This window comes from Chinchilla lanigera, unplaced genomic scaffold, assembly GCF_000276665.1.
Source record: "Chinchilla lanigera isolate Chin_1 unplaced genomic scaffold, ChiLan1.0 scaffold00026, whole genome shotgun sequence".
NCBI classification, from domain to species: domain Eukaryota; kingdom Metazoa; phylum Chordata; class Mammalia; order Rodentia; family Chinchillidae; genus Chinchilla; species Chinchilla lanigera.
The window spans coordinates 22,953,477-22,980,960 of record NW_004955427.1 but is presented as its reverse complement, the minus strand read 5'-3'; the positions used below and the strand labels follow the sequence as shown (position 1 = coordinate 22,980,960).

The window sequence follows — 27,484 nt, the reverse complement described above, 5'->3', positions numbered from 1 at the left end:
TGGGCTGCTGAGATTTGAGCTATTGAATTGCCAGTAGTGGATTGACAAGGTGTATCTAGATTCTGTCATTCCTGGTCCCAGATACCTGCCTGATGACTAGATTCCACATTATCCCAAGGATATACCTGAGCTTTCAGGAAGCCCTCTGCTCAATATCAGAGCGGGTAGTTTCTCTCTTACCTGAGCCAGCAGTACACATCTGTATTAGTCGTGATCTTGCCTTGAGTTGCTTGCAGTCTAGTCACAGAGGTGACATTAGAATGTAAATTTCTCAAAGGAGAGATCTTTGTGTATTTTGCTTTGCTCATTAGCATTTTCCTTTTGATTAGAACAGAACTTACATGTAAGTGTTTAATAAGAAGATGTTGAATAAGTGAATGAATGCACACTGTGTCCACAAAGAGAAATACAAAAATAAATAGAGGAGTTTGGGAGAGGTAAGGTAATGGTGGAGGAAGCCCTAAGACAAGTTGACTTTTGCTATTGATATTGGCCATATGATTCACTGGATTTTTTTTTTTCTTTTGAGACAGTCTTACTCTGTATCTCAGGTTGAGCTCAATTTCATGATCCTCTTGCCTCAGCCTTCTGAGCGCTGAGATTGCCAGCTTGTGCCACCACGCCCAGCTTCATTGGAATTTATTAAGATATGCATTATTGCCTCCTGCAGGCTAATTTTAAAAAATATTTCCTTTATTCCTGAAAAGAATTAATGTATATTTTGTAATCAACAAGCACAGAATTCTTTATGTTTGTTAGATCACATATAGAAACAAATACATGGTAGGAAATTTGAGTTTCACATACATAATTGTGAGACTGAATGAAATTGAGCAGAATTAGCCTGATTCTGTTATAGTAGGGATGTTATTCCTGAGTCCTTGTTCCTAAAACCAATGCCAGAGATATCCTTCACATCTTTATTTCACTTCTATTATTGTTATGTAGTGATTTTTCTTCTTGATTAACTACATTAGTCACTTAACAGTTTACCCCAAGCATCACTTGGACAGTGTGTTTGTTTATGTACTGACTATCCTAAGTGTTACTCAGGTAGGTGTCATTTCAACTAGTTGATTCTTGTATTGAATAAATTTGATAAAATTGTTATTTTTATTTCCTGTTATATTACCTTAGAAAAATTTATTAAAATATGCAATTTTTGGTCATCCTATATTTAAGTAATTGAACGGGAAAGTGGTTAAGGTGTTTGTCTGATGTTAATTTAGCTAATTTAGCTGTTTCTCTCTCTCTCTCTCTCTGCCTCTCTCTATTTCTGTCTGTCTCTCTGGCTTTTTGATACAGGGTCTCACTATATAGCTCAGGCTCACCTTGAATTTGCAGTGATCCTCCTGCCTCAGACTCCTGTGTGCTGGGATTACAGGCAAGCACCACCATGCTTGGCTCTCCAACTCTCTTACACTTAATTTTTTGCCTGATATATTTTACCAAATTCACCGATTAAAATACAGGATTTAGATCCTGTATTTTAATCGGTGAATTTGGTCCATTTATATTTATTGTGATATATGACACAGTGGCGTTGATGTGACATGAGTGTAGAGGGATGGAAGAATTGCTGGTGGCTGTCATGGGTGATAGTCTGCCACAGCAGTATACTAGAAGATAGCTAATAAATGTCAGCTCTCCTTTCAACTTGTCTCCAGTTACTACCTAGTTGATATTTGGATGATTTGTATTGATTTTGTTTTATAGCTCCTTGAGTTCAAATGTTATATCCTCCTGATAACACTCAGCCTCTCTGACCTCTAGCATTCTGATCATTATGGATGATTCATAAAAATACTGGGCTGATTATAGGAGTTTGAAGAGGGACTAGGTGGAAAGAAAATTGAGGCAGATGTTCATGATCCATTGAAAATGTGAGTGGAAAGGAAAGCTAAAAATAGGATGGGAAGAGCATAAGCTCCTCTTCAAGAGAGGATCCTGGAGGCAGAGAGAAAGCAGTGGGCAGAACATAAATGGCTGGAATGTTAATGGGGCAAGGACAAAGTAATCACTTAGCCTCTTTAGAGTGAGTAGGAGAGGGAGACAGAGACAGAGAGACAGAGACAGAGATAAAGAAGTGCTTTTATGTGGTGTGGCATAGAAATAAGTATCACTACTAAAATATCAATGTAAACTACATAAAGATAAGCATTTTCACTTTTAAAATGGAGATTAATCTCACATTTCCTTACTTACTCTTTTTTTTTTTTTGGCTTTTTCTCTGGTACCAGGAACCGAACTCACGACCTTGCGCTTGCCAGGCAGGCGCTTTGCCACTGAGCTAAATCCCCAGCCCCTCTTACTTGGCTCTTAATAAATATTAAGCCAACTAACTGTATTTTTTCTTCTTACTATTTATTAGCACTCAGAAGAACCTTCAGTGTCATCAAGTCCATATTAATCTAAAGCAGGAAGCCTCTTATACCATCCCTGGGAGATAGTTATTCAAACCTTTAGAACATTTGTAGTTTGAAAATCTGACAGCTCAAATGAGAAGCACTTACCTTTTCCTGGAGATCTGATCATATGGCACTGTCTTACTGAATATAAATGTGCCTCCATGTAACCTGTTCTTTATTACACATAACCAGTCCTTTTATAATTCTTTTACATGTTCAGTATCTCTGCCATGCATCCGTCTACTTCACCCCATTTTTCATCTGCTAAATTTGATGTGCTGATATTTTGTTGAGCATTTTTATAATGTTAAATTTTTATGTTCATGAAGAATATTGGTCTGCTTTTCTTTTATTGTAATGCCTTTATCTGATATATCAAGTACTGTTGTCTTCATGAGATTTCTTTAATTTGCATTATATATTTCTTCCTGTGTGGGTTTTGATAGCTTGTGTTTTTCAAGGAATTTGTCTTTTATCTCAATTGTCAAATTCATAAACATAGAATCATTCATAATCAGTAATCCCCCTTAATCTGTGATTTTGCTTTCTATGATTTCAATTGTCTGAGGTCAGTCATAGGTCCAAAAACATTAAACTCCAGAAAAAGAGTATACAAGATTTAAATTGCATGCTATTTTAAGTAGCATGATGAAATGTCATAGGCTCCAAATAACACTAACACATATGTATTCTATATTTGTAGATGGAGTATCACATCAGGCAAGTTGGTAGAGAGTGGCGTTAAGCCCTTCTGTATCTGTACCTGTTTTCTGCATACTTTGTTCAAGTATTGAATGTTGAAGCCTCTTAACTAAAATTGTAGATTTTCTTAGTTCTTTCTTTCTTTTTCTTTCTTTCTTTCTTTCTTTCTTTCTTTCTTTCTTTCTTTCTTTCTTTCTTTCTTTCTTTCCTTGTCTCTTTCTTCCTTTTGTGTGTGTGTGTGTGTGTGTGTGTGTGTGTGTGTGTTTGAGACAGGGTTTCACTATGCAGTCCAGGCAGGCCTTGAACTTAGTTTGTAGGCCAGGCTGGCCTTGAAGTCATGGCTATCCCCCTGCCTCAGCCTCTTCAGTGCTGGTGTTACAGGTGTGCTTCACCACACCTGGCTCGCCTTTCATTTCTAAGAGGTTTTGAATAACGTGTTCTGGAGGTTTTTGTTAAGTACGTACAAGTGTGGACTGTTATTCTTTCTTAGGGAATTGACCCTTTCATCATTATAAGAATATTCTCTATATTCTCAGCAATATTCCTTGTTTTGAACTACTTTGTCTACTACTAGTACAACCATTTCAGTTTTCTTTCAATTAGTGTTTGTACTTACATCTTTTTAATCTCTGTACTTTCAACCTTTATTTAGTGTGGGCTTTTTGTAAACAGCATATAACTGGGTCATGCTTTTTCATCCCACGATAGTTTTTAATTGGTATTGCTAGACTTAATTAATGTAATTATTGATATGATTAGATTAAAGTTACCATCTACATTTTTTGTTTAATATCTTCTTTATTCCTTTTATCCTCTTTTTTGTTAATTTTTATTATTTCATTTTATTGCCACATTGATTCTTTTTTATTTTGATGGGTTTTTTTTTTTTGGTACCAGGAATCAAACTTGGGACCTTGTACTTGCCAGGCAGGCGCTGTGCTGTTAAGCTATATCCCTGGCTCCTGATTCTTTTTTTAAAAAATATTTTTTGTTCTAGTACTTGCTATAGTGTTTTAACATACAGCATTCCTCAAATTTAACTTCAAGTAACATTATACCACTTCATGTGTAGTATAAAAACTTTAGAATATTATACCTCCAGGTCTTTCTTAGATTTTGTACTGTTGTTATTATCATGCATTTGTCTTTAATATATCTTGTAAATCCACAGTACATTACTATTTTTTACTTGAAATAGTCAATTACTTTTTAAAGCAATTAAACATTTTTAAAACACTTTTTATATTTATTCATTTTAACCATTTCTGGAGATCTGAGCTTACTTGTTCAGATCCATGTTGTGTCTGGAATATTCTCTCTGCCTGAATATTTTAGATAATTTCTGTTGTGTTTAGATAATTTCTGTTGACCTATTTTGAAGATTTTGCTTCCTTCACCTTGTTGAGGGTGCTGGTGAGTCTCTTGAATGTATTCTTTATCCGTAAAGATAGCAAGTAGACTGGAGGTTGCCCAGGGTGGGGCTTGGGTGTTATGGGGAATGACTGAATGAGACCAGAATTTCGTTACCAGGTAGTGAAGGTGTTCTAAAGTTCACTGAGGAAATGGTTGCATGATTTTGTGGCTCTACCAAAAATACATTGATTTATACACTTTAAGATGCATGGTACATGAATTCTATCTCAATAAATTTGATATATATTTTTTTAAACCATTGTGCTTTAAATTTGAATGCTACCTTCATAAAAATCTAGCAGAAATCAGGGAGGAACAAGACATCTTAATGATGGTGCTGAAAGACAGATGAACAAAAATGATTCTGAAGGAAATTTACATAATGGAAGCTGGTAGAAGGATAGAGTTTATATATATTATTTTATTCTATGTTATATATTTGATTCTAAGCATTGGAGATTGGCTTTACTAAGTAGTAAGTGTTCTTTACAATTCATGTCCTTATCCTTTCATGAATTTTGTTAATTCTAATAGATATGATGTGATTATAGTTACTAGTCCTATAGTTAAAAAGTTCCAAGACATCTCATTTTCTGTTAATTTTCCCTCAGATTTTGTATTAATGCATATTGGTTATTCAGATTAATGGGTTTCATCTGTTTTGTTTTGGTTTTGGTTTTTTTCCGGTACCGGGAATCGAACTCACGACCTTGCACTTGCCAGGCAGGCGCTGTGCCGCTGAGCTAAATCCCCAGCCCCTAATGGGTTTCATTTGGTAGGTATCTACATGTACCAGCCATTCTTCCTTTGCCCTCCCAACTTCACATGTTTTGGGAGGTTTCACTGTGTGTAGTATACTGTATTTTGATCATTTTCATGCCCCTGTTACCTGCCTTCCCCCTTCTTCCCTTTCCCTTGTCATCCCTTTCCCTTTTTCTTGTCATCTTTTCCAGTTCTACATACTAAGTAGAACATGTGATATGTGTCCGAGTCTTTTTTTCACTCAGCATGGTGATTTCAGGATCCATCCATTTTTCTACAGATGACAAAATTCCATTCTTCTGGCTGAGTATGTTACATGTTAAATAAAGCTGCTTGTACTCTATGTCCTACAATGCCTGAGTCACTGGGTACGAGTGTTATCTTGTAGTTACTTGGCTGAGAGTTTCCACGTCACCACTTCTGTTATGGAACAGCATTCTAGTAGGGCCTGTTGAGAGCTGCCTGTGGAAAATCTGAGGATGGCTTCCCTACTGGAGGTTCACTAAGAAATCTACAGGCATCATGTAGGCTAGCAGATCCTCTTTCTCTGCAGAGATGATACCATGCCCTAGGCAGTTGCATGTTTCTAAGCACTCAGAACTCTTCTAGGTGGTATAAAGTAGCCTTCAAAATATATTCGGTGAAAAAAGCAAGGTGTAGAACAGTGTGTGTAATACCCTACTGTTTTAGTTACTTTCTCATCGCTGAGACACAACACCTGACATGCACCATTTAAAGGAGGAAAGATTTATTTTGGCTCACAGTTTGTACAGATTCTGGTCTATAGTTGTCTGGTTTCAAGGCAGGGTGGCATGGCAGAGGAGAAACAGTTCCTGGCATGGTTGCAGGAAGCAGAGAGAGATATCAAAGGAGGGAGAGGAGGGATATATCCTTCCAGGCCACGCCCTCAGTGACCCATCTCCTCCAATCAGGCTTTACCTCTCAAATCACCTTTAGCTATAAACTCATCAGTGGACTAATCCACTGATGAATATCATGTATCCATGATCTAGTCATCTCCCCAGAACCCCACCTCTAAGCCCATGAGGCTTTGGGGAAGCATCTAGATACAAACTGTAACTATCTTTTGTATTTAAGAAAAACTCAGGCTAAAAATATCTTTTAGCAAGGCATGATGGGACCTTCCTGTAATCCCAGTACTCTGAAAGGCTGAGGCAGGAGAATTGCAAGTTTGAGCTTGGCCTGGGCAACTTAATGATATAGTGAGACTCTGCCTAAGAAACAAATAATAAGGGCTAGGGATGTAGCTCAATCCAAAGGCCTTAGGTCTAATTCCTAGTACCATTTATATGTATATACAAGAAGTCTTTTTATACCATATCTCTAGAAGACTGATAACATGCTGGCTCTGGAAGGGACATTGGTGCTAGTTAGCTAGGAGAGGAACATGTGTATACCCTCTGGGTCTTTTCACTTTTGAGCCATGTCAATGCATTGTCTATTCAAAGTTTAAAAAAAAAATCCTGCTAGGGTAATTAATCAAACTTGAGACTTGGCTTGGTCCCTGGTAATTTATCCTGTGTACCCATTTCTCATCTCATATGTTTTACCTCTTCAAGCCATACACTTCTGATTATTCACCTGCAACAGATATGGAGAAACTTCTCTCTCCCTTTCAGAGCCTAATGGAAATGCCAGAGGGAAGAGCAGCATTTCTATCTCCTGACACTGACTGCCATATTTAGCCCCAGACTTTCTAGGCCAGTGGTTCTCAAACTGCAGCCTGCATCAGAGTCTCCTGGAGAGCTTGTTATTACACAAGGTGCAGGCCCTACTCTCTGAGTTTCCAAGGCTGTAGGTCTGGAGTGGACCTAAGAATCTGCATGTCTGGCAAGTTCCCAGGGGATGCTAACCAGGGATCACACTTTGAGAACCACTCGCTGGGCTAAAAGTTTCTCCCATGATGTGTTGATGCAGTTTTAGTTATCCAGTTGTGCCTCATCTTAATCTATGAAAAAATATAAGTCATGAGAGGTTTCTCTCCATGGGTCTGTGTGCAGCATCATGCAGCTTTCCATCCAGCCAGCAATGCCTGCCAGGCTCCTTTCTCCGAAGACAAGATGTACTCTACCACCAGCAGGGCTGACACATCAGAAACCTGGCTTCCTCTTCATCTAGGTCTCCCGGCAGACATTCTTGTGGTCTCTGCTGTCACTCTTTGTGAAGGCTTAATTAGAATTTAAAAGGAGGCACTAGAGAGTTGTGCTGATTACTGATTCCTCTTCTCTATTTGTTTGCAGGGATGCTATATTAGCATTTTAGGAAAGACACCTTTTCATAGTGGCATTCTGTTTAATGCAGATCATTGAGCCCCTTCCTCCTGTCTTCATTTGCTATTACAATCCCATTACACATCCCAATGTCCCCTGCCATCTTGACCCCACTCACTTGCACCTTCCTGCGTGGTTGGTGAGGGCAGCATAGCTTTCTACTGAGAACCACAAGATTGGCATGAAGCTACAGACTCCTGCCCATACCATTGTCTTCCTCTTTCTATTGTGAATGTTTTATCAAATGCTGTTATTAAGACTGGACCACAGAGTGAACGATTCCTTCCAAAAATCCAGCAGGTGGAGTTGTCCGTCCTGATGTTCAGTCCTCTCTGTGGAGGTCAGTGCTGGAGATCAGTGCTGATGGGCTGTTTCCTGAGGAAGTGACTTTTCATCCTCATCTCATCAGGAGAATTATGTGACCCATCCTGTTTCCTTTATTTGGAAGTCGGGTAGATGGATTGCAAAATCAGGTTAGAAAAGCTTTTGTGTATATTGTCTACTTTTATAGAGTTATAATTTTCAAATACTCAACAGATTTATTTTGTGTTTTTTTTTTTGTGAGTGACTTCAAGTCCTTTCAAAAGCAAAAGTACAAAACATTCAGGGTACAGGAATGTTATGAAATGATTATAGCCGGGAGAGGTCTAATTCTGGACAAAAGGCTGGAATGGCCCAGTGATGTCATGTGGTCATAGCGCAGGGTTGTGGGTCTAAGGACAAGAGGAGCAGCAAACCAGGGGGTATCTCTAGCTGGCAGAACATGGAGGGGTGGCTGGTGAAGCTGCAGGGCCGGGTGTGTTCATACTGGGTATAGAGTCAAGGCCAAGAGCTGAAAGCCCTCACCGGAGAGTCATTGAGCAAAGTGGCAGCAGGCAGCCTGAGCTTGACTTTGTCCTCAATGTCAAGAGACATCTATGTGGGACTGCCTGGCTTAGCCCTGAGAGAAGCACAGAAACACATGTCCTGGTTCTGTTCCACTTGGCCCTGTGACCAGATTCCGGGGAGACATGAGTGCAGACAGGCAGGGCTAGTGCTCCTAGAATGAGCTTTCTGTTGGTGCTCTCTGCCAGCTAGAAAAGGGCATCTAACTCTTATGGAGGGGAGTTGTCTCCAGGTTCTTGGTATCCTCAACAAAGAACTGAGCAGGACACTCAAAAGGAGTGACAAGAATAAGAGTTATTAAAAGTGAATGAGGCAAGATGGGAGTGGCCCAGTGAAAAGAGCTCATGCCCCAAGAGGGGCAGGCACTGGGTCTCTTGAGGTCCAGAGATTACGGGAGCATCCATAGCTTTGGATTGACAAGAGTCATGGCCTGACAGGGCACCTGACTCAGCATCCCCCATTAGTCAGGAGGAGGCATTTTTGACCATACGAGGTTTTTGGAGGAAGTGTTGTGGTATCCTAAGCACACCAGGCATCAAAACTACAATACACACGAGGTTGGACACAGGCCAGGGTCATGGGCCTTTTGTTTTTTGCATGCCCGGGGCTCTTTGGAGTGGACAGGGTGACCTTTGGTTGGTTTCCTGATGTTTTAACATTATCATCTTTGCTCTAGTTTCTTGATTGTTACCTCACAGCTTCCTCCTGTTTATTTGCCTTTGCTCTACCTCCTACCTCATAACAAGGGGGCTGAAAGAGGAGGGCAGTTCTATCCCATCCACCCATCCACCGAGAGCCCCGTCATTCTCATTTCCTCTTCACAGTGTGCTTGATGTATAGAGGGAAACCACCTGAGCCGAGGGCTCCAATCACCTCTGAGGTTTATTATCAGATCCCATGAGCCCTTTCACTCTGGACACCTCCCTGCTGAGCTGCCATGGTGGGGGCTGAATGCCTTTGGGTTTGCAAAGTGGCCTTCACAAGCTACCCCACTTCTGAAGGTTGGCCCACAAAGCCTAAGAAGTTATTTGCACTTTGAGAAGGTGGCTTTACTCCTTACCACAGAGTGAGATGGGCCTCCAGAGGGAAACAGATTTCTGAAGGCAGAGAGGGGGACTTCAAGAGGCTGGGCTGAATGAAGCAGGTGGACCCTGTCAAGTGCCAGGGTGTGGTTTCTTGGGAACAGAGCACATGGTCTCAGCCCAGGGAGCAGTGAGGGGTGAGTCACGCATCTCTGAGGACAGTCCTCTCCTGCGCTACAGCCTCCTTCCCCTGGCCATGTCACCAAGGGCAGGCCACTCATTGCCTAGGAGGCCCCATTGGCCACCTACCTGCCCTGCCCCTTGCCTACAAAAAGGTGGCTCTCGGGCCCTTCCTCCTCTTTCCTGCTAGGCCTGTCCCCAGACCTTGCTGGCTCACCTGTCACCCAAAGACTCCCTGCTTCTGTCCTCAGAGGAGGAAGAAAGCACTCGTTCTGCTTCTCCACATTAACTATTTTTCTAGGACTACAAATCTGTAACCCTCACATGGTAGTAAAAGCCACCTATTGTCACCATTGGGCCAAATCCTTGCTAGCATTGCCACAATATGCCCCTCCCAGCTGCTCCCACACCCCTTTTGTGTGTCTGTCTCTGATTTGGCTTTCCTTTCCTCCTGCCCCCTGCCCACACAGGTGACTCCTGGACCGGCTGCCCCTGCCATAGCTCACAGTACCCTTAAGGCTCCTTGCATCCTTGCATCCTTGCATCCCTGGGAGGCAGCCCTCCAGGGCAGGAAGCAGACCTTTGGGACAGGAAGCAGACCTCCAGGACACCCTTCCTGGCCTCCTGAACCAGTTGCCACAACAAACATCTGGGAAGACGTTGGTGAGTGGGCAGAGTTTTAAGTTCTGCTCTTGAGTATTTCTTCTCAGGCATTCTAGGGAGGATGCAGGGAAGGGGACTATATATCTTCCTGGACACCCTGGAGAGACATTGTCCTCAGGTGAGATGACACTGGGCCAGCTTCCCTGAGCAGGTGGATGTGAAGGCAGCATACTGGCGAACTCAGTGGTAACCACACTGGAACCTGCCAGGAAAAAGATGCAGGGCCTGCTGGGTGTCCTGATGACCTCCACTTTTGACTGCTCCTTTGACCCCATAGTTCCTTAGCAAGCTGGCTTCCTCAGGGTTGGAGCACAGGCACCATACCTGGCTCTGTGGGACCAAGCTGCTCAGGTCCTGGCGAGGAGTTCGCATGGGTACTTTCAGACATAGTCACCTTCATTTTGACCTTGAGAAATCTCCTGTGATAATAGTCATAGAACAAGCCGACAGAATGAAGATGGTGCCCCCTTTGGGCAGCTATGCAATGGTAAATAGGGTCAATAATATTTCAAGAATGTAGATTATCCTTGAGCCTTCATGTGCATATTTATTTTTGTCTTTGCTTTAGGAGTTTTTGTTCGTTTTTTGAGACAGGGTCTCACTATGTAGTCCAGGCTGGCCTTCAACTCAATGTGTTGCCCAGTCTGACCTTGAACTTGCAGCAGTCTTTCTGCCTCAGTCTCCCTAGTGCTGGGATTACAGGTCTGTGCCACCAGCCTAGCTAACATACAACTGTAGGAATCTCCCAGTGTTCCTTTCCCTGTGTTAGGAGGAGAGGGGCCACATGAACAAAGCCCTGGAGTCACGTGGCAGAGCAGTATCAGATTGGCGCTGGAGCCCTTCCCTGGGCATCCCGTCCAGTCTGGGCCCATTGGCTCCTCTGGGCATGCAGGATCCTTGGTGAGATGCAGGCATTTCTTGATAGATATCTCAAAGGGACAGATAATCTTCAATTTCTCCACATATATATTCAAAGACACCTCTGAAAAATCTTCTGCCTAAAATCTATGACCTTATTAAAGAGATTTATTCTGCTTCAATAATAACTTTAAACAGTGAGCAGTGATACCATATCATGTCACATCAACTATATTTACATGTGCCTTGTTGTTAGTCCCATTCTAACGAAAACACTTGTATTTACTTTTCTAGTTTTCTATTTTTATTTTTTATTAGTACATACTTGCAGTACATAATGGTTACATTTATCATTGGGTGTTGGTCCATGTACATAACACATCATAATTCTTTTTTTAATCCCCTTCCCGTCCCTTTCCTGTCCCCTCCCTCCATCTTATTTTTTAATTTCAACTTTCACTTGTATGTGTGTGATGCTGAGTATTGAATCAAAGGCCTCACACATGCTAGGTAAGTGCTCTGCCACAGAGCCACACCCCCACTGCAAAGCACAAGAGCTTTATGTTGTTTTTTAAATATAACTTGTGGGGGCTGGGTATTTAGCTCAGCGGCAAAAAGTGCCTGCCTGGCAAGCGCAAGGTCGTGAGTTTGGTTCCCGGTACCAGAGAAAAACCAAAAAATAAATGAATAAATAAATATAACTTGTAACTAAGTGTAGAGTTTGATCATAGTTCTTTAAAAGATGAGCATTAGCAGCGGCAAAAGCGCCTGCCTGGCAAGTGTAAGGTCGTGAGTTCAGTTCCCGGTACCGGAGAAAAACAAAACAAAAAAAAAAACCAAAAGATGAGCATTAGGACCCTGACCAAATTGTAACCATCTCTTATACATACTTCTCATAGAAATTCTGTCCTTTTCCCAGAAGAGAATGTAAACCCATCAACACTGTTACATGACACAGCATTCTATCAGACCTGATCTTCATTCATTCAGCACATCTTTGAGTGACAGGGAACCAAGCTCCTTGCTCTTGGGTGATTTTCATTCTAGAACTGGCAGTTGCAAAGGCCCTGAGGCAGGTGTGAACCTGATGTGGCTGGAGGAACTGCCAGTTTCTCTTCCTTAAATAGACATCTCCCTCCAGATGTGCTCAAGAGCCACCACTTCACTTTGCACTGCGCTCTGCTCACGTAGCACCTCCTTGGAGAGGCTGTTCTGGACCCTCCTCTGTAAAATCACCCTTACCTAATCTCTCTTCCCACATTCTCTGGTATTCTTCACTGTACCTTAAGCATTGCTGCTGGGCATTGCTGTAATCCTTTCTCACTAGGATGAAAATCACCCAAGAGTAAGGCCCTTAAATGTGGTTATCCTGCTCCAACCTGCGGAAGAGGGTATCCCTTTAAACTCCATTAACAGCTGCAGCAGTAGCTTCTCTCCCTTCCGTCTCTGCAAAGTGTATGTGGCCCTGCTGTGGCTAGAGAAGGAAAGATGACCCCTGTGCCCTCTTCCTTCGGAGGTGTTGTCGGCCTTCAGTCCAGATCTTTGCAGGGCACACCCCTGATGGGACCTGTGTCTGGGGGCCCCTCACGAGTAGTGCTGTGGGATGGGACAGCCATGGCCTCTTCCCTGGCCAGGTTCCAGGCTCTGTGTCCATGGGGAGCCCCTGGACCAGAGTGTCCTGACATCTGACCAGAGGCAGTGTCTGTGGTGGAACAGCGCAGGGACTCCTGCCTTAGTCTGTTTTGCATTGCTAGTGGAGAATACCGCAAGCTACAGTTTATGAAAAACAGAGATTTATTTCTCACAGTTCTGGGGCCTAAGAAGTCCAAGGTCGGGGCTGGCGTCTGGCAAGGGCGTTCTTGTGGGGCCAACCCTGGTAGAAGGAGGAAGGCAAGAGGGCTGAAGAGTGCAACGGGGACTGAACTCACTTTTGTAACAAGCTCACTACTGAAGTAACAAACCCTCTCCCATGATCACAGCCATCTGTCCTCTCAGGGACAAAGCCCTCACAACCTAATTGGCTCTTAAAGCGCTGGCTCTGGGGATTAAGTTTCTAGCACATCAACTTTGGAGACACATTCAACCCAAGAAACCCTAAGGGCTGGGCAAACTGGAACTTAATCTGTGTCAGAGGAAGCTGGGCTTTCTGGCATTTGGGAGATTGGACAAGATTTGGGTCCTGTCCGGTCTCTTACGCAGTGAGACCAGAGGACCCATGGTATCCAGAAAAGCACAGCGACATTTTCTGGTTGTGGCACTTGTGAGGGCTCGAGAGGCAGGACCAGCAGCCAGGAGCTCTCTTCAAACAAAGGAGACCCTTTGAGGAGGAGAGGGCAGCCCGAAGAGTGTATGCTGGTCATCAGCTGGCAGGGCAAGGGTCCCTCCTCTGGAGTTTTCCTTGGAACCTAATTACTAAACTTTTCCAGATGATCCCTGATCGTGGGGCCTGATAAAGTCCAGTCTTACTGCTAAAACCATGTCAAGATTAAATCTGTTTTTGTTCATTTGATATCCATTAAAACCATCACAGATTAATTATTTTTCAAAAGAAAGAAAACTATGCTCCAGTTCTGAAGTAACTTATGACCAGATGTTGAGGTCTTGGGAGACCCCGCCATGCTTAAAAATATTGTAAGAAATCTTTAAACAGTAAAATCTAAAAATAAAACCCAAAACATTGAAAAGATGAATAACAGCAAAGCATTTTAGTTTGAGAGTTTTTCTTGGCCTCTTATTTTTAAAGAATCATAAGTTATAGTTCATTTATTTGTTTATTTATGTATTGGTACTGGGAATGGAACTCAGGACTTTGCGCTTGCCTGGCAGGTGCTGTGCTGCTGAGCTATGTCCCTGGCCCCTAAGTTATAGTTTAATACTATACCAGATGCTCAGGCCTGGATGTGCCCAATTTTGTAGTAGGAAAGGACAGTGACAACAGAAGAAAGAAATTCCCCAGGAAGAAACGATGCAAATCACCGGGAGCTTATCTGAACAGTCAGTGTGTATCTACAAGCTAAGTTCAGCTTCCACATGAATCCTTGATCTAGAAATAAGTGATAGTGCTAGTGGCAATTGTAGGTACAGGGGCGATGCTCGTGTACCATTAATTTATGGTGTCTGAGGAAAATTTAAAGCCATTGACAACTTCTGCATCTATCCACTGAGTTGCCTAGAATATGCGGACAGTGAACTGGGCGTTTTATAACACCACCCCCAGCTGTTCCCTCCTGTCCCTCATGCCTGAGGTGGGAATCTGCCTGAATCTGTTTTGCTTTGTTGGTTTTTTTCTAGTTACTGGTCTGATTCTTTTGTTTAATTTATTAGTACATGTTTGCAGTAGATAATGACTGCTTTTATTGTGTGTATTTGGTATGTGTATGTGACACATCTTAAATGTTTTTTGTCCGCTCTCCTCCTTTCTTCCCCACTCCCTCCATCTCTTAGTCCCCTCCCTATTGGCAGATCTACCTCTCTGTTTCCTTTTATCTGTCTTGTATTTTGCTTTTTATTTATACTTTGGATTACTCTTAAGATAAACTATGTAGTATTTAAGCTTGTGTATCTGACTTATTTTACTTAATGTTGTGGTTTCAAGGTGTATCCATTTCCTACAAATGATTCAGTTTATCCTTCCTTACAGCAGATTATCTTCCTTATTCAGTTATCCTTCCTTATTTCATTGTGTATAAATACCATATTTTCTTTTTTTTTCCCCCTTTGGTATGGGGAATCGAACTCAAAACCTTGCACTTGCCAGGCAGGCGCTTGCACCACTGAGCTATATCCCCAGCCCAATACCATATTTCCTTTTCCATTCATCTGTTGACGGATATGTAGGCTGCTTCCAAGATGTAGCTATTATGAGTTGTGCTGTTGTAAACATGGGTAGCATGTGTCATTGTAATATGATGACTTTAACTCTTTTGGGAAGATGCCTAGAAGGGGAATAGCTGGGTTAAATGGAATTTATAGTTTTAGTTTTTTGAGGAATCTCCCTACTGATGTTCATCGTGGTGGTACTATGAAACATTCCCATCAACAATGTAGAAGATTCCTTTTTCACCATAGCCTCACTGGAATTTGTTATTGTTATTTAATTTCTTTCTTTCTTTTCTGTTTTTGAGACAGTGTCTCATTATGTAGTTCAGACTGGCCTTGAACTCACTTCATAGCCAATACTGTCCTCAAACTCACATCAGTCTTCCTGCCTCAGCCTCCAGAGTGCTGGATTACAGGCATGCATTATTTGATTTTGTGATGATGATTATTCTTTCTGGGGTAAGGTGGAATGTCAGTGTTGTTCTAATTTGCATTTTTCTAATGGCCAGTAATGTTGAACATTTTTTCATGTATTTATTGACCATTTTTACTTCTGAGAAGTGTATATTCATTTCTGTTGTCTAGTTTTTGATTGAGTCTTTTATTGGGGGGGTCTAATTCTTTTGAGTTCTTTATATATTCTAGATACTAGTTGTCTGTCCAAAGTGTAGGTGTAGGCAGTTTTTTCTGCATTCTATGCGCTGTCTCTTCATTCTCTCAGTTGTTTCCTTTGTTGTGCAGTTGTTCCTTTTGAACTTGATATAATCCCATTTGTGGATTATTGATGTTATTTCTTGTTCATTCAGGGTTCTGTTCAGAAAGGACTGACTTACAGTCCTTTCTGGTGATGCCCTACCCCCCCACCACCTTTGTGCTCAGGTCCCAAACCATCTCTGTCTCAAGAGCTCCCCTTTTAAGCCCTTGGGCAGGACCTGGTGCAGTCCTCAGGTGTGGTTTAGTGATTCTGCCTGCCACACCTGACAGGGGTTTTTGTTTAGGATTTCTCACCTATGATGTCAAGGGGCTGGGGATTTAGCTCAGCAGCAAAGCGCCTGCCTGGCAAGCGCAAGGTCATGAGTTCAGTTCCTGGAACCAGAGAAAAACCAAAAAAAAAAAAAACAAAAACACCTATGATGTCAAGAGTTTTACCTATTTTATCTTCCAGCAAGTTAAGTGCTTCTGTTTTAACATTTAGATCTTTGATCCATTTTGATTTGAGTTTCATACATGGTGAGAGAGAAGCGAGAAAGCAGAAACATTCTCTACCTGGCTGCTAAGCCATTGAGCCACGTACGCACGCAGCTGCCGTCCTGCTTTTGTCACAGTGTGCTTGCAGGCAGGCACAGCAGTTTCCTTCCTGTCTGTGGGCTGTTTACTGCCTTCCCGGAGTGGTGAGGGCTGTCAGTTTCTTCGGGCCCACCTCCTTGCTGCAAACCATGCTTTAGACATGGTTAACTGCAGCCCGTTGTCTCTGTCCCAAAATCCACCTACCTTGATGAAACTGGGAAGAGAAGGATGCGGAATAATTTGCCTGACAGCAAGCTCTCCTTTGCCTTCCGCCAGTGTCCTGTGACTCCTGATCCCCTGACTGCTGGGAAAATCCCATGGTTGTCTCTGTGTTCTTCCTCCAGGGACTTTCCATCTAGTTTGTCACCAAAAGTTCTCTGCCCCACCCCCCCACCGCCTTTGTGCTCAGGTCCCAAACCATCTCTGTCTCAAGAGCTCCCCTTTTAAACCCTTGGGCAGGACCTGGTGCAGTCCTCAGGTGTGGTTTAGGGATTCTGCGTGCCACACCTGACAGGGGTTTTTGTTTAGGATTTCTCACCTACTCAGATCTTTCCGCTGTAAACAATGTGAAGGCCCACTCTGGACTGTTCAGTCTCTGTCCCTCCCTCACACCTCTCCAGGGTATGATCCGTGGCTCCCTACTGGTGGGCTTCCTGCTGACCCCAGTGGGGATGCTCAGCGTCTCTCTGCCTAGAGGGTGGAGGAGGCTTCATTACCAACACCACGAGCACCAGATGCAGTATTCCCTGGTGTTTGGGAGGGTGAGGTAGAGGTGGGGTGTCTATTTTTTTCTCTCTCTCTTTCTTTCTTTTTTCTTCTTCCCTCCTTTCTTCCCTTTCTCCCTCCCTCCCTTCTTTCCTTCCTTCCTTCCTTCCTTCCTTCCTTTTTTGCTGCTCAAGGCTTTTTCCAAGGTGGGTTTCCTTTTCCAGATGGGAAAGGGTTTGTAATGAGCTCATCCCAGAAGTCTGCCCTCCCCAGTGCAGGCTTCTTCCCGCAGGCTGTGAGAGCCCTTCCCAAATGATGTGCTCCCCCAGGGTGAGGGGAGATGCAGTACTTCCCCTTTCAACAACCCAGATATTCAGTTTGATCAAAATAGATCAACTTTCTGGTTGATCTTCCATTTGTGGTGTGATCCCCTCCTTTGCTTACCGGGTGTTTTGTTTTGTTTTGGTGACTCCTCTCTGAGTCTCTCTAACACACTACTGTCCCTCATCAGCCATTTCGGATTGTGTTTTTTGTTTTTTGAGACAGGGCCTTCCTATGTAGTCTAGGTTGGCCTGGAACTCCCTATGCAGCCCAGTCTGGGCTCAAACTCTCTATACTGCCTCAGCCTCTTGAGTGCTGGGATTATAGGTGGCTATTCTGGAGATACAAAGTGCTTGACTTAATGAACAAGTCCTGTTCTGGGAGAATTGTTAGTAAGTCAGGTTCGTTCACAAACCTAACCCTAACCCGAACCCAACAAAATGAGTCTTTCACACCACACCTCTGAAAGTTACTTACTATACCTACATTCCTTCTCTGCCCCATTCATACAGCTGCATTTGTAGATCCTGGTTTGCTTTGGTTACAGCAGTTGCAGTACTAAGCTGGATTTCCTAGAAGAATGTGGCTGTTCTTACCTCTTCTGCCTGACCACACTAGCTGGTATCCTGCTGGCCTTCTGCCATGTCGTTCTTCAGGTCCTGTGTTCCCACTTTCTGTGGGAGGGGGTTGTCAGTAGGAGAGGCCTGCATGGTGGCTCTGGTATTGGATGAGGAGTGAGCAGATAGATGATGGTGGAACTTGCAGGTCTCTTGCCCACAGATTAAAGGAGGGTATAAGCTTATCACAGGATTTCCACAGGACAAGCCAGGTATCCAGTACTGTCAATGAGAATCTAGGTTTAGAAGGAGGGTCACCTGACTGCTTGGGAGAAATCATTGCAGCAGGATGGAGTCAGTGGACTGAATCTCAGACAAGGGAACTTACAAGATGAGCTTTGAAGATATATGTGCCTCAATCCAGAAGAGCAGTAAAAGGACCTCAAATGACTGGAACATGAATTAAAATTAAGAAGATAAAAACCAACATGAAAAAATAAGGAAATAAAGATACAAATTTTTACTTAAAATTTTTAAAAATTAGCTAAACGTGGGCAGGGTATAATAGGTTTCATAACATTAAGTTAAATGCTGGAGTGAAGATGTTTGTTTTGCCAGTTTTTGCTGTCAGTTGTTGTTAAAAGCCATAAAGGGACTGAGATTTCACCTCTTTGCAAGCGAAGGAGTTCACCTGCTATAGTTTCATAGGTGCTGGCAGGAGGCAGTTCACATGGGTTAGAGGTAAAGGACCTCATGACTCACAACAATAACAGAAACCAGTGTCAGCGTTTTCTGGCACACGTTCTTTGAGCTCCAGCCCCTGTAGAGGTTCACACACAGAGCACCCGGAGATACCTGCAAAAATAGCAGGGAGAAATCCAGCCCTGGAGAACTTGAATCTTTTATAATGGACAGTAAGTGCACTTACACTTGACTCCATCCAGAGGAGCCACTTTGAGCTGAAGCATCTCTTTAGCTTCCCAAAGGACAGTTTGGAACAAAAGGAGTAAGTGCCTTTGCTTTATAAGATATGCAGAACTGTGAATCTCCTGGAGAAGTCTCCGAGCTATCAGTGGAAAGGGCGGCAGCTAATGTTGATTGCGTCTGTGTTACACAAGGCCCAGGCCTTGACCCAGAGGCTTCTCATCCCTTGCCGCACCAAAGTTCTAAAACCCCAATTTGTTTTCTCCGTAAAGAAGCTGTTGATCAATGGAACTGGAGCGTCCAGCTAGTGGCTTTGGGAATGTATTATGAACTTCTTACAGGCTCAGCCCTGTATTGCAGAACAGTTTAAAACTTGAGGCTGCAAACACATTCGATGAGCTCCCCATGAATTTATTTATTTAATTCTCACAACTAAGAATACCAGGTGCAGCTGAGGAAACTGAGGCACACTGAGTGAGGGAGGTGGAATTCCAGTCTGTGCATATAAGCACTGTGTTATGTTTTCTCTTGCATCCTCAGGGTCACGGCAAGGGGGTTGTGGTGTATGCCCAGAGGATTTGGAAGGGTTTGGAAACCATGCCAAGTTGGAATAGTTGAAGGGGCTGTGTTTAGTCTGCAGAAGGATAAAGCATAAGTGAGGATTGTCCTCAAATATTTGTAGGCATGTCTTGTATAAGAGTAGAGTTTACTGTTTGTGGCTGCAGGAAGCAAAATTTGGTTTGGAGGCGGGGCATATTATGGCCTAAAAATAACATTGTAAGTAATTTGGCATCCCCTGATGTTGTACGGGTGTGGGTTCCTTCTGTGAGTGCGGCCTCCTCATGCAGAAATTTTTGGTGATTACCTCAGAAGGATGCCATGGTTAGGATCTGTCAAGGTCCCCATAAGAGACACCTGTCTTTGTACTCTCTGCAAAAGTGGAGCAATTGAGGAGGAGATCTGAGTGAGGTATTCTAGACCCTTCCTAAGAGAGCTGACCCTGTTAATGCAGTGCTTTAAACACCTTTGCCTGCCGTCACTTCCTGTTGCCTCTCAGAGCTTAGACTTTCTGGGTCAGACCTATGCAGATAGGGCTCTTGTGTATGAGGAGAGTGTCTCACCCCTGGGGTACCTGGGCCCACCCTGGGGGGTCTGAAAGTGTCCATCTTAACTATGTCCCTAGTGCTGCAGCTCCTGGCACTTGGGCCTGCTCTGTCTCATTGGGAACCATCGGATCTTGACTCAGTCCTGCCTCAACTTTTGCTAGGTTTGGTGCCATCGCTGCTGGCTGTAGTCATGAGCCTCAGGGCTTGAGCGGGCGATTCTGCATGTGCACACCAAGCCCACTGTTGCCCAGGCTAGGCCTGAACAGTATTCCTTTACTGGATAGGAGGTTGAGTTAGCAGATCACCACAGTCTCTTAACTGTGTCTGTGGTTCTGTGATTAGTTCCTCCTTCTCAAGTGACCCAAACTTTAAAAAGCCAGTGGGAATAGGTGACTGGGCCCAGCCTGTCTGTGGTGACCTCAGCATGTACCATGGAATCTCTCAAGGCCTGAGATGAGCAGATCTGGTCCAGCTGCAGGTCCAGGGAGGGACTCATGGCTGGCCAGGGAAGGAATTTGGGGAAATGGTGAGGAATAGCAGTGGTGGTAACTGACTTAATGGCATCTGTTCCACTCAGCCAAGAACGTCCTCTGTTGGAAGCAAAAAACTCCCCAAACATGGTCTTAATTAGCCAGTGCATTTCTTTAAAAGAATTACATTTCATCAAAGCGTTTTAAAAAATGATGGTTAGCCCCATGTAAAGGGCATGGTCAGGAGCTGATCCTGAAATAATGTCTCTGCTATCCCACATGTCAGGAATAACTAAAAATACACTCATAACTCCAAGGAATTCTTGTATTTTTTTGGACTCATCTCCTTTCTCTTTCAGCATCCCTCTAGAAGTGAGAGAGTGAAGTTGTAAGCCAAAAATGCCTTAATTATCCAGTCTGCTGACATTATTTTATCTACACCACCGATAATAAATCTGCTCAGCATTCCATTTTAATCTCAGTGCTAAGGGCCACCTTTGTAGACTTGGGCCTTGTCCTTTTGCTGGTTGTGGCCAATGTTCTGTTTTCTACCCTGCTTTCCCTCAGGCTTTCTAAATTCCAGAGCTCTCTATGGCACCGGAAATGATCTGTCTCTGGAATGTCCATACTTCAAGAGTCTGTGAACTGTGTGTGTCTTTCCCCCAGTTCTGCTTCCCCAAGTCAGCTTGTGCTGTGCCCATCTGGCGTGTGCCCATCCTCAGAGCAACCCTGATTTGGCCAGAACGTTTTGCTGTATTTCTGTCCTGGGCATCAGTGAAGAAGGAAAAGAAAGTCTATGTAGTTTTTCTTTTTTCCCTCTATGTACAAATGAGGATTTTCTGGTTATGTTCTTAACTTTTCTCTGGCCAGTCAGATGCATCTTTAGTTTCACCTTGGTTCTCCGGACCTTTCCATCTGGTTTAACGTTGATGTAGTCACTGAATAAATTGTGTGTGTGTGTGTGTGTGTGTGTGTGTGTCTGTGACTGTGTCTAGTAGATACTATGGTTGCTGCTACAACTAGGTCACAGTTAAGGGCTTCAGTGTGTCAGGTATAGTGCTGAGGGTATACTCCTTATAACCTCTTGAGGTGAGTGCTATCACCATCTGCTATGGTTTGGCTATGGTATGAGTATGGCCCCCAATGGTTAATGTGTTGAATACGTGGACCATGGTGTGGGATGTGAGCAGGTGGTAGAACTCTTAAGAAGTGAGCCTAGTAGAAAGTGCAAGACTGCCCTTCCTCGCTCTCTGGCTTCCCTCTTGTGATGTGATCTCTGCCTTTTGCATGCTCTCCTGCTGTTGCTATCCACCACAAGATCCTCAGCAGAGTTGGCACCATGTTGTTTGGACTTTCAGCTTCCAAAATCATGAGCTGAAAAACTCTTTTCTTTAGAAGTATTCAGCTTTAGGTGTTTTGCTATAGTAATTGAAAACTGACTAATACAATCCTCCCCATCTTATGATTGAAGATAGAGGCTAGGGAGATTAAAGACTTTGTTGAAGGTCCCACAGCAGAGCTGGGATTAGAGGCCAGGCAGTGTGGTTCCAGACTTGGTAGACTTCATCCCCATTCCTTACATACATACATGTGCCATGCCTACATGTGGCATGCTGCTGTGCATACGAGTGTGCCCCCATCTTCCCAGTAAGTGTTGGTTTCTATAAACCCTGTCCTCAGCAAACATGTATTGAGAACAGACTGTGAAGTGTTCTCAACAGAGTGTGGACTGCTCTGCCGTGGAACCCAAAGATGTCCAAATTCAGGGCTGCCCACAGGCCCAGTGTCAGGAAGCAAAGCCTCCCTGGGCAAAGCCTGAACCGGGCTGTGTCTGTCTTGTTCACTGCTGTGTCTTAAGGATCCAAACAACTGCAGGGTTGTAAACTCTCAACAAGTGTGATGTGGAGCTGAAGGAATAGCTCAGTGCTATAGTGTGCTTGCCGAATGTGAGTGAGGCCCTGGGTTCTATCCCTACTCTGCACCGCCAAAGTGATGTGCAAGCAAATTTTAAACAAAGTCTCTAATATCTTTACAAGTAAATGAAAGAACATATTAATTCCAAAACGCATGAAGGACATAGGCTGAGGTTAAATGGAAGCCTTTGAGGTACATTGAGCTATGTGGAAAACTCCCACATTGTCTTCATTTTCCTCACTTACTATGGCTTGTTGAGCCCCTGCTAAGAGGGTACTTATGAACCCATACCTTGTGTGAGGCCTTAGCAGCTTTTAGATCCAGCTTTTAGATCTCCTTCCCTAGAGGAGATGATGGAATTAGAATAGTATTCAGCTGGGTAGAGTAGATTCTGGAGGGTGTACGAGATGCCTCTCTGGCAGATTATATAGAAGAGGGAAGAGACCCCAGGTTTTGCTGAATAACAACAGTTGTTTTGAACTTCATGACTCCTTGCCTGTGCAGCCTTTCCTGTCTTGCTCAGTACTTGCCTCACTTCTGAAGTCTTTCTAACTCGGATATCTGAGTGCATGTCCCTTCAGACTATGTGGGAGTCCTGGAACCTGGTCCTTACCAGAGCTCTGGCACCACATCAAGATCAAGCTCCAACTGGGCCTGAGGAAGGAGAGTAAAATACTTGAGAAGCCATGAGTCAGCACCAGCAAGGTGGGCAGAAATCAAGAGGGCCCAGGTTCAAGAACAATAAAATTTCATACACTTTGGCTCACCAATCAGGATTGTGGAAATAAATCTTGGGGAAGTAATCTAAAAGAAAAGCTATCTCTGTGAAATTGTGACTTGCAGTGTTGTTTGTTTTAAATGAAATTGGAACCTGCTGCAGTGTTAAACAACAGGGGCATGATGGAGAGAATTAGTGTTTATCCCCTTGATGGAATATTTTATAGTAGTCACTGAAAATATAAGATTTATGAAAAAGTATTTTGTATTTTGTGGTTTAACTCGGAAGAAAAGTGTGGAAAATAAAGACAATGATAATGTGTATGTTTGGTTTTGTTCATTAAAGTACATATATAGCTGGGTGTGGTGGTGCAGTCATGTAATCCAAGCACTTGGGAGGCTGAGGCAGGAGGATCGTTGTGAGTTCAAGGCCAGCCTGGGCTACAAAGTGAGCTCAAGTTCAGCCTGAACTACATAGCGAGACCCTGTCTTAAAAAGACAAAAAAAAAGTACATATATAGAAAAAGACTGTAGAGTGGCTGGGGATTTAGCTCAGCGGCACAGCACTTGCCTGGCAAGCACACTGTCGTGAGTTCAATTCCCGGTACTGAAAAAAAACCAAAAAAACCAAAACCAAAAAACACCAGAAAAAAACTGTATAGAAAATGGTAGTATTTATGTTGGGGAAAAAAGTCATCTGTAACCCAACTCACAACCAAACTTTCATCAAATATTTATTTATGAACAAAAGAGACTAGAACAAGGGAAATGGGGTGAGTTCAAAGTTCATGCAAAGAATCAGCAAACAAGATAACTGTCTAGACTACAGGAGAATATTCCAAATATAATTCAGTGTGTGAAATAATCATGTTCTTGGACCATAGGCATGCACAGTGTGACCAGAGTAGGATGAAGGTTGTCGTAGAAGACATTCTGAAGTCAGGTCTCACATCTAGACTTACAAAGATTGTCTTAACCTGGTTTTAGTTGCTATAAGTGAGTACCACAAACAGGCTAATTTATAAAGAATAGAGCCTTATTTAGCTCATGAATCTGGAAACTAGGAAACCAGTGAACCTGGAGCTGGCATCTGGTCAGTGTCGGGTGAGGGTATCATAATATAGCAGAGGGTATCATGTGGGGAGCCAGAGCAAGTGTGCTAGCTTTGGTGTCACTTCCTCTTCTTATAAGGCCATAATGTCATCATGAGGGCCCTACCCTCTTGACTTCATCTAATTAACTTCCCAATGGCCCACTTTCAAATACTATGAACTTTTAGGAGACCATGGATGTGATTAGGGTAGCCATACGTCTATCTTAGTTCCTCTGGACAGTCCCAGCTTACCTGTTCATTCTCAGGAAGAGTTTGGGTGATATGGTATATGATCATCCTAGTGAAAAGGGAGAGGACGTTCTGAGTTGATGATAAGTATTCTGCTCATTGCCTGAGCACTTAAGAGGTGGTGGATTAAGATTCCCTATTATTGAGGAAGGCCCAGCATGATGGAGAAGCGGCCTAAATTTAGTAGATGACTACAGCTCTGCTTCCTGTTAGTTGTAGGATAACCAAAGTGGTTATTCCCAAGCTGCCCCAGCATGAGAATAGCATTTATATTTCTCTCTGATGCAGGAACACCTTTTCCTCTTGCTTCCTTCTTTTCCTGTGCCACAGCCCTAGTGGTACCTAACCACTAAAATCTCCAGTGACAGCAGAAGAGTCAGTAACTCGCCAGCTGAGCCTTCCCCCGTTTGTGGCCTTGAATGAATCTCCTCTCCCTGGAGGAGTTCTTGACTGCTCATGGGAAACCCTGTCATGGCTCATGCAAGACTCAGTCCAAAGGGTAGTCTTCACAACAAGGAGGCCAGGGCTTGGCCTGGGAGGGCTGTTTGCTTTTTGGTGTCTACCCTTTGTTGTGTGGGGTTGGTCAAGCCAGATTTGCTGGGAACCCTAAGATTGAGCAGGGTGCCAAGAAGGGTGCCATGAGTGATCCAGCTTAGGAGGTCAGCTTGCAAGAAAAATGGGGTGGGGCTGTGGAGGGTGCCCCTTTCCCTGTGCCTGAACTGCTGCTTTTGTGATACGGCAGAGTGGCCCCAGCAGATCTTCCTGACTTGAATGCCCAAGACACCTCCTGGACATCTTGGGAGGTCTAGAGAGAAGAAGTAAAAGACTCTAGGTGGCACCTCCTCCCAGCCACTCAGTCAGCAGAGAGCCAGGCAGCTGGTGGGGCACGTGAACAGCCTTCCTCTCATTTAGTTTCAGCCACCCTTCAGGGAATAGTGAAGTCAGTTGTTCTTTTAGGCCCAGAAACAGAGAGGGACAAGGCCATCAAGGAGATAGAACCCATCCCTGACAAGAGGAGTGAGGGGAGCGAAATTGGGGCCAGAGTTCTTTAGAGTAGGTGTTCTGACTGTAATCAGTTAGACGCTGGGCTCTGAGGAGTCCCAGCCTGCCACTGGTTTCTCTGGGAAGAGTGCAGTGTGAGATTAAAAACAGGCTCTTTACATTAGCATGAAGCCTCCAGATAATAGCATTCCGTTAAAGATTATGTACCTGTTAGAAATAGAGACTAGTAATTAAAAGCCAATTGTTGGTTTTATAGGTCTGTTATTACACATATAAATCAGCCTAACCCATCACAGCTGGAGATGCCTGGCTGGCTGGCTGGCTGCTATGTCACTAGGTAGAGGCTTGCCTGCATTGCCTGAAAGAAAGCGCTTTCTCTACTAGAACTGCCATTTCAAGCTTTATCGGGATAGTAAACACCTTATTTCTCCTCAGAGTCCTATACCGACCTTGTTAACATCCAATAAATGCCATACTTCCCCCAAGGCTGGATACAAAAAAAATGAACTGCTGCTTTTGTGATACGGCAGAGTGGCCCCAGCAGGATGTGGAATCTCGGGTTCAGGAATAAAAAAACAAAAGGGCTTTAGGCTTATGAACAGGCCACTGTCTCCCTACGTCCCACTTTCCTGGGCTCTGGGGCTGTTTTTTCTTTTGTTAATATGGTTTCTCCAGCAGGGTTCCAAGTTCCCTGAAGTTCAGCCATGATTTGTCAAGGTCTCTGCTGCCCAGGCCAAGTATGAGTCCAGCAAATACTTAGTGGTGACCCTTGACGATCCTGGTGACCCTGCATCAGGCCTCTGATAGGTCCACCATGAGGAAGGACTTTGTGCCCAAGTCTGAGTGGCCAGAGGAGGTTGGAGGGGACAGGCATTTTCTCCCCCAACTGGGAGCTGGTTGAGTGACATCTCTGAGCAGGGATCCCTTACGCTATGCTCCAGCTGACATGCTGTGGCCCTAGTCGGCCATCAGATCCGCATGCCTTCTCCTCCAGGGTCCTGGGGTCTGATGTTCTTTCTATACAGCCAGCCTCTAGAAGAGGAATGTGACGGGAAATGAGGTAAGATACATGTTAGCCTCATCAGTGTCTTCCATGATGAAGGGTAGACATTCCTGGTGCAAAATGAGACTGTTAAAGGAGAAAAATGTGTCCATTCTCTTGTCACCCGCTGTTACAGATGGTAAAGAGTGGATAAACATCGCAGACTGTTCCTCCTGGAACTGGAGGGTGTTCTTTGGAAGCATGAAGGCAGAGCATTTGTGCAGAAGGTTCTAAAATTTCAGGCCAGCATGAGGGTCTCATCAGAACACTAGAGGGTCCAGCTTGGGGCTGGCCAGCCCTGCCACAGGCATCACAGCTGGGCTTGGTGGGTTCATCTGGTTACCTGAGGAGCTTGGAAGGGCAGCAAGAAGTGTCATAGATTCCTGAGCCTACTGCAGGGCCCTTCTGTCTAGAAATCTAGAAGAGCTACAAGGAGCCTCCCTCTTCACCTGCCTTTGGCAGCTCTGCAGTCAGCCTGGGGCAGGCTAAGAGCATCAAGTAGAGGCTGAGCGGACTTCATAAGCCCACATTTAAAGAGCTGTGGCTAGAACCTGCAGACCTGTTCAGGCATATGGGTGGAGCCAACAGACTAGAGGAAATCCACAGGGGCAAGAGCCCCCTTTTTCTATTCTCAAGTGCTCTCCTCCAATAGACTGAGGAGTCCTGATATCTAGGGGCCCCTTAGAGCAAATGTGAGGAGTGTGGGCCCTCCCAACGCTGTTTTCTGAGTCACAGCTTTCTCTGACCTCTTGTCTTTTTATCCCAGAGTGCAGGCATCCTCCCTCCAGCTGGCCTGGATGGAGTTGAGCTTTGTCCCTACTGAATCCCAGACTCTCCACTGGTACAAAGGCGCTTGATATTCAATGAATACTTGAAGACAACCGTCATTTCCTCCTCTGTATTTGACCTTAATGTCCTCTCCCAGCTCCCAGCTGCTCCCCTGAGTGGGGAAGATGGTTGTTATTCCACTGAGTATAAGAATTGGTGCAGCAAGGGCTGAGCACTGAGACATTGGGCCAGGCTGGGTGGGGGTGTAGAGAGTCCCAGGCCCAGTGAAACCTACTGCAAACCTGAAGTTGCCCTGCTCACCTGTG

General features: G+C 44.0%; 1 protein-coding gene across 2 annotated transcripts in view; it reads left to right on the top strand.

The window, feature by feature from the left end:
• The window catches only part of Mylk (myosin light chain kinase), a 248,001-nt gene that overhangs the window by 27,472 nt on the left and 193,045 nt on the right, over positions 1-27,484 (top strand). The window contains exon 2 of one of the 2 annotated variants that reach the window (XM_013515193.1): positions 10,134-10,326. The exons of the other annotated variant lie outside the window; for it this stretch is intronic. The gene's annotated coding sequence lies outside the window, so the exon portion shown is untranslated. The remainder of the gene's footprint in view (positions 1-10,133; positions 10,327-27,484) is intronic. 2 annotated transcript variants of the gene reach the window in all.